Raw genomic sequence first — 10,433 nt, forward strand, 5'->3', positions numbered from 1 at the left:
CAAAAGTGTTAATGAGAGAAAAACAAAGCAAGACAAAAAACAAAATAAACAAACAAGCAAAAATGATGGAAAAAAAGAATTTAGAACCAGAAAAAAATAAGATTGAATAAGGCAGTCTCTAGTCAAACACAAAAGAAAGGGAAAAAAAAAAAAAAAAAAAGATCCAGTATAGAGTTTCCAAGGAGCAGCTGGTGAGCTCGAACTACTGACCTTGCATTTCAAAAGGCTTTGTGGTCTGGTGCATTAACCCGCATAGCCACAGCAGGAATGCTTTGTAATTGGTGCTAAACAACAACTCAAAGCGTCTCAGCTTGGGCTGGCTTGTGCCTTGATGGGCGGGCCTGAACCTCAGAGGCTGGGCAGAGGGCTAGGCTACTCAGAGGGGGTGGAGGGCGGGGTTAGTGGCTCCAGGCAGATGGTGTCCGTGTCTGACAACATCAAAAATTCCCCTCTCTGTCTCCTTGTGCAGTGGGCACCCGACCTGCCCTATATCCACGCCAATAACACCCCCCATGGCAACGAGGCCCCCCGGTGAAGGACCGTGCCAGTTCCCGCAGCCCTGCTTGCTCTTTGGGAGCTCCCTGCACTCCAAGCTGCCCAGTGGGCGGACAAAGTCCCGGGAGTGGGAGCCAAGTGCAGGCGGGCAGAAGCTCAATATGCCCACAACTCCCCAGTAGTTTGATCCTTCAAAAAAGCAAGTTCATAATGTTGAAGGCTAAAGACTTACGTTTGCCGAAAGACTGTCTGTCTACCAGGCAGGGGCCTCCCTTATGTGATACCACCCACCCTTTCTCTGGAGCCTGTGTACCTGTGCTGCCCAGTCAGGGAAGTGCCGGAAGTGCAGGCTTGTTCTTTGTCAGTGCATTCAATGCACCTTGAATTTCTGTCTTCAGTATCATTGGCTCTTGATCATATGCTATCCTTTGAAATGACTGAACATCAATCTAACCTGTAGTGACCCTGTATAGGGTTTTCTGAAGTGCAGCTGGTAAGCTTGAACCTCAGACCTTGCTGTTCAAAACCGATTTTGCAGTCCAGAACATTAACACACAGCCCCACACTGGGACTCCTAGTTTGCCCATAGAATCCTTCAATATTGCAAGTCAAGATTTTAAGTTTTTCTTCAATTCTCTCAGCTTGAGAAATTCTGAGCATGATCTTCACTTTTGGATTTCTAATTCCAGGTCTTCGCAAATTCCGTTATAATATGTGACTCTGTTTTTTCAAGGTGTTCTTTGAAATTTTCTATTTAGCTCTTTTACCTCCTCTTTTCTAACATTTGCTTTAGCATCTCTAGGTAAGAAAGCAAATTTCAGAGTCTTTTCTGATATTCATTCTGGTGTTTTACTTCGTTTCTTATAATCCCACAACTCATCTGGTCTTCGGTATTTAGTGTCTAATACTAAAATCTGGTTTTCAGGTTACCTTTAAATTCAGATGGCATGTGGTCTAAGTAAGTTATGTTTTAGCTCTCTCTGTTGACTTGTTTTAGTTTTCTTCATCTTCAGGCTGAACTTGCATATAAGCAATTAACGATTTGCTCAAAAGTCTGCCCCAGCCATGCTTTGGTTGATTATATGGAGCTTTTCCACTGATATGGTAAATTTGATTTCTATGTATACTATCTGGTGAGTTCCATGTGTATAGTCATGTATGTTGTTTAAAAAGGTATTTCAATGAATATGTCATTGGTCTTGCAAAATTATATCATGCAATATCCAGTATCATTTCTATTACTATGGCCATGCTTTTCAACAACTGATCCTTCTTTGTTTCCAACCTTTGCATTCCAATCATTTGTAATTTTCAGTCCGTCTTGATTGCATGTATGATCAATTTCTGATTGAATAAATAAATAGAAATCTTCAGTTTCATCATCAGTGGCTTTTGTGGCTGATGTGAAAATTTGAATAACAATGGTGCTGACTGGTCTTACTGGTAGATGTATGGATATTCCTATCACACACAGTGTTGTAATTCAACACAGATGTTGATATGTTCTGATATGTTCTTTTTGATGATGAATGTGATGCCATTACTCTTCAATTTGTCATTTCTGGCATATTAAACCATATTATTGTCAGATTCAAAATGGTCAATACTGGTCTATTTCAGTCCAATAATGCCTAGGATATTGATGCTTATGCGTTTCATTTTCATTTTTTAGTATTTCCAGTTTTCCAAGATTTATACTTTTTACATTCCATGGTTCAATTATTAATAGATGTTTACAGCAGTTTCTCTTCATTTTCAGTTGTACCTCATCAGAAATGAATGTCCTGAGTGCTTTAGTTAATTCACATCACCACTGTCAACTCTACTTTGATGTGACAACTAAAAGCATTTTGAGCACCAAAGCACATTTTGAGTACCTTCTTACCTGAGGGACTCATCTTCTAGCACTATTTCTGACAATATTTGGTACTCTTCATCATGTTTCAATAGTCAATATCTGGGGTGATCTGACAGTGTTCCATGCTATTCATAAGTTTTTCAATAACTAAATATTCAGAAGTAATCCCTCTCTTTTTCTTCCTAATGTGTCTTTGTCTGGAAGCTCATATGAGAACTATCCACTATGGCTGACCTCACTGAAATTGAAATACCAGTGGCATAGATTCCAGGATCATAGTTACACATAAGTCACCACAGTACAACAAACTGACCTATGGGTTGTGGTCAATGCAGCATAATGGTACAAAAGCTAAAAATGTTTCATATGAGTGGAATACAAGAGAAGGACAAGCAGGAAGCTTAAACAAAGATACACTTAAGCTCCCTTTCATTGCAGTTCTGCTGTGTGTGTATGTTTGTGTGTGTATGTGTATATATGTGAAGGGCCACCAAATTTGTTGTGATTCATAGTCCCCCCATAAATGGTTTCCAATAATCAATTGATGGGTTTTACTGCCAAACTTGGCATTAGCAATCCAGTGCTTATCCTTCATTGCCACTGTTCTACTGACTTCAAATGAATATCCAAGTTGACATTTTTGCTAGACTAAAAAAAAGTAAAAGATTCATAGGTGATCATAATTTGATCTCTTCAAGCATTAAAATGTAGAATTAGATAAACAAAGTAAAACAAATCTAAAACCAAAATAATTTAAAATTTTAATTATTTTCTTGAACTATAAGGTCTAGTTAAGTATTTATGATTCTTTTTAAAAAATATATGAATCTAAAATTTAGTAATTCCTTTATTTTATTTATTTATTTTTTAATTATGCGGTTGTTATTGTTAAAACAATTTTCCAGTTGTTTTAAACACATAATTACTCCATGTGACCGAGTAGAACTTTCCCATTGGGTTTTCATGGGTATATTTTAACAGATGTAAGTTACTAGTTCTTTTTCCTCCAGAATTTTCTCCTGCAGTCTCACTGGGTAGGTTAAAACCACCAACTTTTCAGGTAGCAGTCAAATTATCAACACTTTGAAACCCTGGGCTCTTTAAAACTCATTTTCCTTTTATTTTATTATTTTTTCTTTTTTTTTTTTTTTGAGTTAAAAAGCTTTAATCTGAACATCAGGGTTGAAAACAATTACATCCTCTATAGACCTTTATTGAGAGTCCTGCTGTGGCACTATGGCCTAATGCATCAGACTACAAAGTCATTTGAACTGCAACATCAGTGGTTCAAGCTCACTAGTTACTCCTTGGAAACCCTATACAGGGTTGCTATGGGTCAGAATTGATTCAACGGCACTTAACAACAACAACAATAGATCTTTATTGAGCTCCAGGCTCTGAGGAATAAGAAAAGCCCATCTTCCCTGATTATCATTAGCTTAAAAAAATGTTGGAGAATGAAAATTGTCAAGAACCACCCTTACTCTTATGACCATATTTGTCATCATTGTAACCATTAAATCTATATGGCACTAACTGCCACAAAGTAAGTACTACTTAAAGAAACAAAACAATCTATAGCAATCATGTCTGAAAAACAGTATAATATAAGCAAAAGGCCAAGGTACCAGAAAAGCTAAACAAGTTACCTACACTATAATAAGAATATGTAATTTATCCATTCATTCATGACAGCTGTACTGAACACAGGTTGAAACTGCTATTGTTATTTTTGTTGTTAGGTGCCATTAAGTCTATACCAACTGATAGTGACACTATGCACAACAGAAGAAGCCCCATCCTGGACCAACCTCACAATTATTGCCACACTGGAGCCCATTGACGCTGCCACTTAGTCAATCCCTCTTGCTGGGGGGGCCTTCCTCTTTTTCTCTGACCCTCCACCCTACCAAACATGGTATCAAACTCCAGCGACTGGTCACTCCTGGCAATATATCCTAACTATGAGAGACAAAGTTTGTTCATCCTGGCCTCTAGGATCACTCTGGCTGCACATCTTCCAACACAGATCAGTTGGTTCTTTTGGAAGCCCATGGCACTTTCAATATTCTCCTCCAACACCATAACTCAAAAGCATCAATTATTCTATGGTTTTCCTTATTCACTGTCCAGGTTTCACATGCATATTAGCAAAGCCATTTTTAAAAGGATGCCACAAGAAATTTTAAAGTTTTGCAATCTAAAGGAGTATCCAAGTATCTCTGGTTTCAAATTCCATTATAACTCTGACAGCTTTTTATATGCAACAGAGCAAGCAGACACAATAATTGAAATAAGAAGTATGTAATATTGTCCAAACTTTCATTCTCCCAGGACTTTATCAAAATGAAAAGGAAAATGGCATGTCAAACTAAAAGGCTCTGGTGGTGCAGTGGCTATGTACTTGACTGCTAAATGAAATATCAGTGGTTTGAATACACCAACCATTCTGCAAGAGAAAAATGTGCCAGTCAGCTTCCTTAAAGATTTCTGTTATTGTTAGTGCTGTTGACTCAGTTCCAACTCACAAACCTGTCTAGGGTTTCCAAGGAGCAACTGGTGAGTCTGAACTGCAGAGCCTGTAGTTAGCAGTTCAATGCCTATCCCAAAGCAATGCACCAGGACAACCTTGGAAACTCTATGGGGACAGTTTTACTCTGTACTATAGGATCACTAGTGTGGTGCTATAGAACTAGCACCAACTGCGAATCTCAAGGTTGGCAACTTGAACCCAACAGCAGCTCCCTGCAAACCCTATACAGGGTCACTATGAGTCAGAATTGATGAAATGACAATGGGTTTGGTCTTTGCATTTTATCTCAAACTAAAGCCAACAAATTATAGGGCTTCTATGTTATCAACGCTACTCAGACTATCAGCAAACTCTAAATAAAGTAATCTTAATTTGTAGAAAACACATCACTAAAAATAGATAAATTCAGGAGTCATTCCTGTTTACACACACAGCAGACTCAGCATAATATGTACCACATAATGATACATGAAAGAAAAACAACTTAAAAACTTTCTGTGCTGGTTAACATATCCAAAATTTCTAAACAGAAAGGCAGAATTTTCTCTGCTTAATGTGCCACATTAGGTATCTCAGAAAGTGCTAATTTCCTGGCAAGGCTTCAATAAAATAGCTTGAAAGTACAAAACTATAAGTTAGTTTGTTCTGAGAATGATGCCTTAGCAAAAGAATTTGTTGGAGGAGAAACAAAAAGAATCATCCAGGAGGAGAAACCATGCCTCGATGTATCCTACAATATGGAGGGAGCTGCAAGACATTATGCTGAGTGAAAGAAGACAATAAAAAAATGACATATATTGTATGACTTCATTTATATAAAGACAAGAAAAGGAAAATGTAGAGAAACCAACGTTTATTTGTGCTTACCAGGGTCAGAAAAGAGGGATAAAAAGTGTTAATGGTGATGGAAAATCACATTGATTAAGAATAGGGTTGCACAGCTGATTATTGCAAATATATGAATTATGAATCTAGAAAAATTAAAAAGAGTAAACAATGAAATGGAATGCATGAAGATCAATATCCTAGATATTAGTGAGCTGAATGAACAAATATTGTCATTCTGAATTGGACAGTAACATGGTCTATATGTTGGAAAGAGCGAATATGAGAATGGTGTCACATTCATCATCAAAAAGAACATTTCAAGATCTATCTTGAAACACAATGTGGTCTGTCACAAGATAATATCTATATGTCTACAGGGAAGACCTTTATTATTATTATATTATTCAAGTTACATACCAAGCACCAAAGTCAGTAATGAAAAACTGTAGAATTCTATAAACACTTTCAGTCTGAAATTGACCAAACACAAAAAATTCATTGATAATTACTAGTGATTGGAATGTGAATGTTGGAAACAAAGAAGAAGAATAGGTAGTTGGAAAGTAATGACCTTGGTGACAGAAATGACATTGGAGATCATATGATAAAATTTTGAAAGACTAACGAGTTATTCATTTCCAATAACTTTTTCAACAACATAAAAATGTGGACCTCACCAGATGGAAAGTATAGGAATCAAATTGGAAAGAGATGATGGAGAAACTCAATAACATCAGACAAAACAAGGCCAACCCTAACCAGAGAAGCAATGACACCAGCGATGGAGGCAGAGGAGATGGCATAGAGAGGTAGAGAAGCTGAAGACTCTAGACTCAAAGAAAGAGAAAGATTATGTGCTGGTGACCAGGGGTCAGGCTTGCAGAATGTTTAAATTATTATATATTCTTGAGTGTTTTTGCATGCATCATAAATAAAACAACAAAAACAGAAGGAATAGAAGCAAATGCTATTAAATGATAATGCTAGAGGGTGTTGCAATCATTGCAATGAGACAAAATACAATAGAACGAGTGCAAAACTGATGCTGGCCCATGTAAACTATTATTCAATTCACATCAAAGAAAGAAAGAAAGAAAAGAAAAGAAGGAAGGAAGGAAGAAAGAAAGAGACAGAGACAGAGAGAGAGAAAGAAAGAAAGAAAAGAAAGAAAGAAAATGGAAGAAAGAAAGAAAGAAAAAGGAAGGAAGAAAGGGAATGATAAGTTAACAAAAAAACAAAACAAAAACAAATCCAGGACAAATCGAGGAGCTAATTGTAAAAGAGACTACCAATAGTTCATAAGCAAGTTCAGGCTAAAGCTGAAGAAATATAAAACACATCTACAAGAGTCAAATTATGACCTTAAGCATATAACACTGGACTTAGTCCTGGAGTGTGTTCCACAATAAACACAATAGATAGATTGTGGAACAGATCATCAACTGCACATATGAAAATTAAGACTGAACCTGAAGAAAATGAAACTAGTCCACAAGAGCGAAAATATGGCCTTGAATATATGCCAACTGAATTTAGAGATCATCTGAAGAACACATTTGATACATTAAGCACAAAAAATTGAAGACCAAAAGAGTTGTGGTATGACATACAGAACATCATTGGTCTATACCAAAAAAATTGGAAGGCACCTATCTGACCAACTAACTGGAAGAGAGCCATATTTAAGCCAATTCCAAAGAAAGGTGATCCCAAAAAATAATGAATAAAAAAAGTGAAAACAATTGAACAATCTCATTAATATCACATACAAATAAAAGATTGCTAAAGATAATTGTGCTAGACTGCAAAGCCGTTTAAGTTGCAAGGTCAGTGGTTCAAGCTTACCAGTCACTCCTCAGAAACCTATACAAGGTCGTTATGAGTCAGAACCAACTCAATGGCACTTAACAACAACAACAACAAAGATAATTCAAAAACTATAGCAGCAACACATCAACAGGGAGCTGCCAGAAATTCAAGATGGATTCAGAAGAGGACCAAGGGTTATCACTGCTGATGTCAGATGGCTCTTGGCTCAAAGTAGATAATATCAGAAAGATGTTTGCTTATGCTTTACTATCTATACAAAGTCATTCAACTGTGTGAATCATTCACAAATTATGGATAACAATGTGATATGTCTGACTCCCAGAACACTTAATTGTGCTTATACAGAACCTTTACGTAGACCAAGAAGCAGTTGTTCAAACAGAACAAAGAAAAGTGTGTGCCAGGCTAATCATTTCACTACATATATTAAATCTGTATGCTGAGCAAATAATCTAAAAAACTGAATTCTATGAAGAAAAAAGCATCATAAGGAAAGCATCATTAAATTAACAATCCTCTATATGCAGATAGCAGATCGAGTAGATATGCAGTGAGGAGCTCCAACATTCTTATCAATGGAGAAAAGTTTGAAGTAGTCAAGGACTTCATTCTTCATTGATCAACTATCAACACTCGTGGAAGCAGTAATCAAGAGATCAGACGATGTATTACATTATGCAAATCTGCTGCACAGGAACTTTTTAAGGTATTGAAGAACAAAGATGTCCGCTTGAGGACTAGGATGTGCCTGACCCAAGTCTTGGTATTTTTAATAACCTTATATGGATGCGAAACCTGGACAGTGAATAAGGAAGATCATAAAAGAATTGATGCCTTTGATTTGTGGTGTTGAAGGAAAATACTGAAAGTGCCATGGACTGCCAAAACAACCAATAGATCTGTTTTGGAAGAAGTGCATCCAGAGTGCTGAATTCTATGAAGAAGAAAGCATCATAAGGAAAGCATCATTAGATTAACAATCCTCTATATGCAGATGGCATAGAGTTTTCAGTGAATAGTGATTTGGAAGTAGTTTGTCACTCTTTCTTCCTAGTCTGTCTTTGGTTTGTAGCTCATCTGAAACCTTTCCACCATGGGTGACCCTGCTGGTTATTTAAAACACCGGTGGCATAGCCCTCAGAATCACAGCAACACAAACCACCACAGCACAACAGACAGACGAGTGGTGGCATCATTGATGGACTCAAGTGTGGCAGCGGTAGTGAGGTTGGCCCAGGATCGGACATTGTTTCGTTCTGCTGTGCATTGGGTCGCTATGGGTCGGCTCCGACTCGATGGCACCTGACAACAACATATGTAGATGGTAGATCCCTTGATAAGAATGTTGTTTATTGGTTCAGTGCTGAGGATTTTGGTTTTCTTGACATTGAGATGCAATCCATATCGAAAGCTGTGTTCTTTGATCTTCATCAGTAAATGTTTCAAGTACTCATCACTGTCAGCAAGCAAGGTTGTATCATCTGCATATCGCAGGTTGTTAATGAGCCTTTCTCCAATCCTGATGCCACATTCTTCATATAACCCAGCTTCTCATATTATTTGCTCAAAATACAAGTTGAATAAGTATGGTGAAAGAACACAACCTTGTTGCACACATTTCCCAATTCTAAAACATTCAGTGTTGTGGGAGTTCCTGTTCCCCGCGGGGGTCGTGGGACAGGAGCGAATATGCGGAATCTTCAGGTGAAGAAATCAATGAATACAATCGAGTGGCTTTTCAATTTGCTGTGCTGTCCGGCTATGCTCTCTAGCTTCTGCCCTTGCTTCTGCTTTCTTCTCTCTGCTGTCTGCCCTCTGCCTTCTCCCTCCTGCTCTCTGCTTCTTCTCTCTCTCCTTCTCTCCCAGTTCCTTCAGCATCCTGAGAGTTCTGCCTTCTTTTTTGCCTCCCGCCTCTTTTTTCCTTCTGCTTCTACCTCCTCTGCCAGCCCAGCTCAGCAAGTCTTTATTTTTTATACTTAAAATTACACAGTACATGCATTGACACTTTTATCATTTCTTGAATTATTACACAGTTAGTCACAACATTCTTGGACCTGGTCCTTAGACAACTTTAACAAGAATACTTTGTGATGTACAGACTGACTTTCTTGTTCTTTCCCAGTATGAGATAAAATTGTTTTTTCTTGTTTCTACTAAAAGAACATAAACTTTCTATCCTACATAATGTGCTATTATTTTCATAATAAAGGTATTCATTAAATCACTTGGAAGTTATGTGGCATAAATCCCAACCTGGCTACTTGTTGCAAGAAGTGTAGATTATTAAGTCAAAACTATCCTTCACTTAAGTTCATCATTGTCTGCTTGTTTATACAGGTGTCTGTATGTAGGGCTTTGTGAATTCTAGCTAGTGACTGAATGTGGTGAGGCCTATGGGGGTAGGTTATGTTGACTCTAATATGCTATTTGCTTGTGGCCTCATAAATGCAGTTACTTAGGTTTTCTAATGAAAAGGAGTAATTTACACACTTTCTCTTTGTATTCAATCCACCAAGGCTGAAAGCAATTGCTGCTAAGCTAGTTTTTCCTAAGGTTTGTAGAAATTCATAGTGAAAGGCTGTGAATATTGCCAAATTATATATTTATAGGTAAAATTAAGATTACTCGATAGAGAAGGTAGAAAGCAACTTCTGAGAGCTATCTGTTTGGCCAGACCACTCCACAATTTACCGGAACTGTGTCAAGTGGCAAATTGAAGCTGTCCTCTACCCTCATTGGCCCCCAGCACAGTGTTCCCATACTCTGTTCGAACAACTGCTTCTTGGTCCAGGTACAGATTCCTCAGAAGTACAATTAACTGTTCTGGAATACTCATACTTCTCAATGTTGTCCATAGCTTGTCATGATCCACACAATCGAAAGCCTTTG

The 10,433-nt window shown here is 37.6% G+C and overlaps 1 pseudogene; it reads left to right on the plus strand.

Moving 5' to 3' along the window:
• The first annotated feature begins 512 nt into the window (after positions 1-512).
• LOC102823535 overlaps positions 513-10,433 on the plus strand; it is a 71,234-nt pseudogene continuing 61,313 nt past the window's right edge.

The sequence above is a fragment of the Chrysochloris asiatica genome, unplaced genomic scaffold (assembly GCF_000296735.1).
Source record: "Chrysochloris asiatica unplaced genomic scaffold, ChrAsi1.0 scaffold00248, whole genome shotgun sequence".
NCBI lineage: Eukaryota > Metazoa > Chordata > Mammalia > Afrosoricida > Chrysochloridae > Chrysochloris > Chrysochloris asiatica.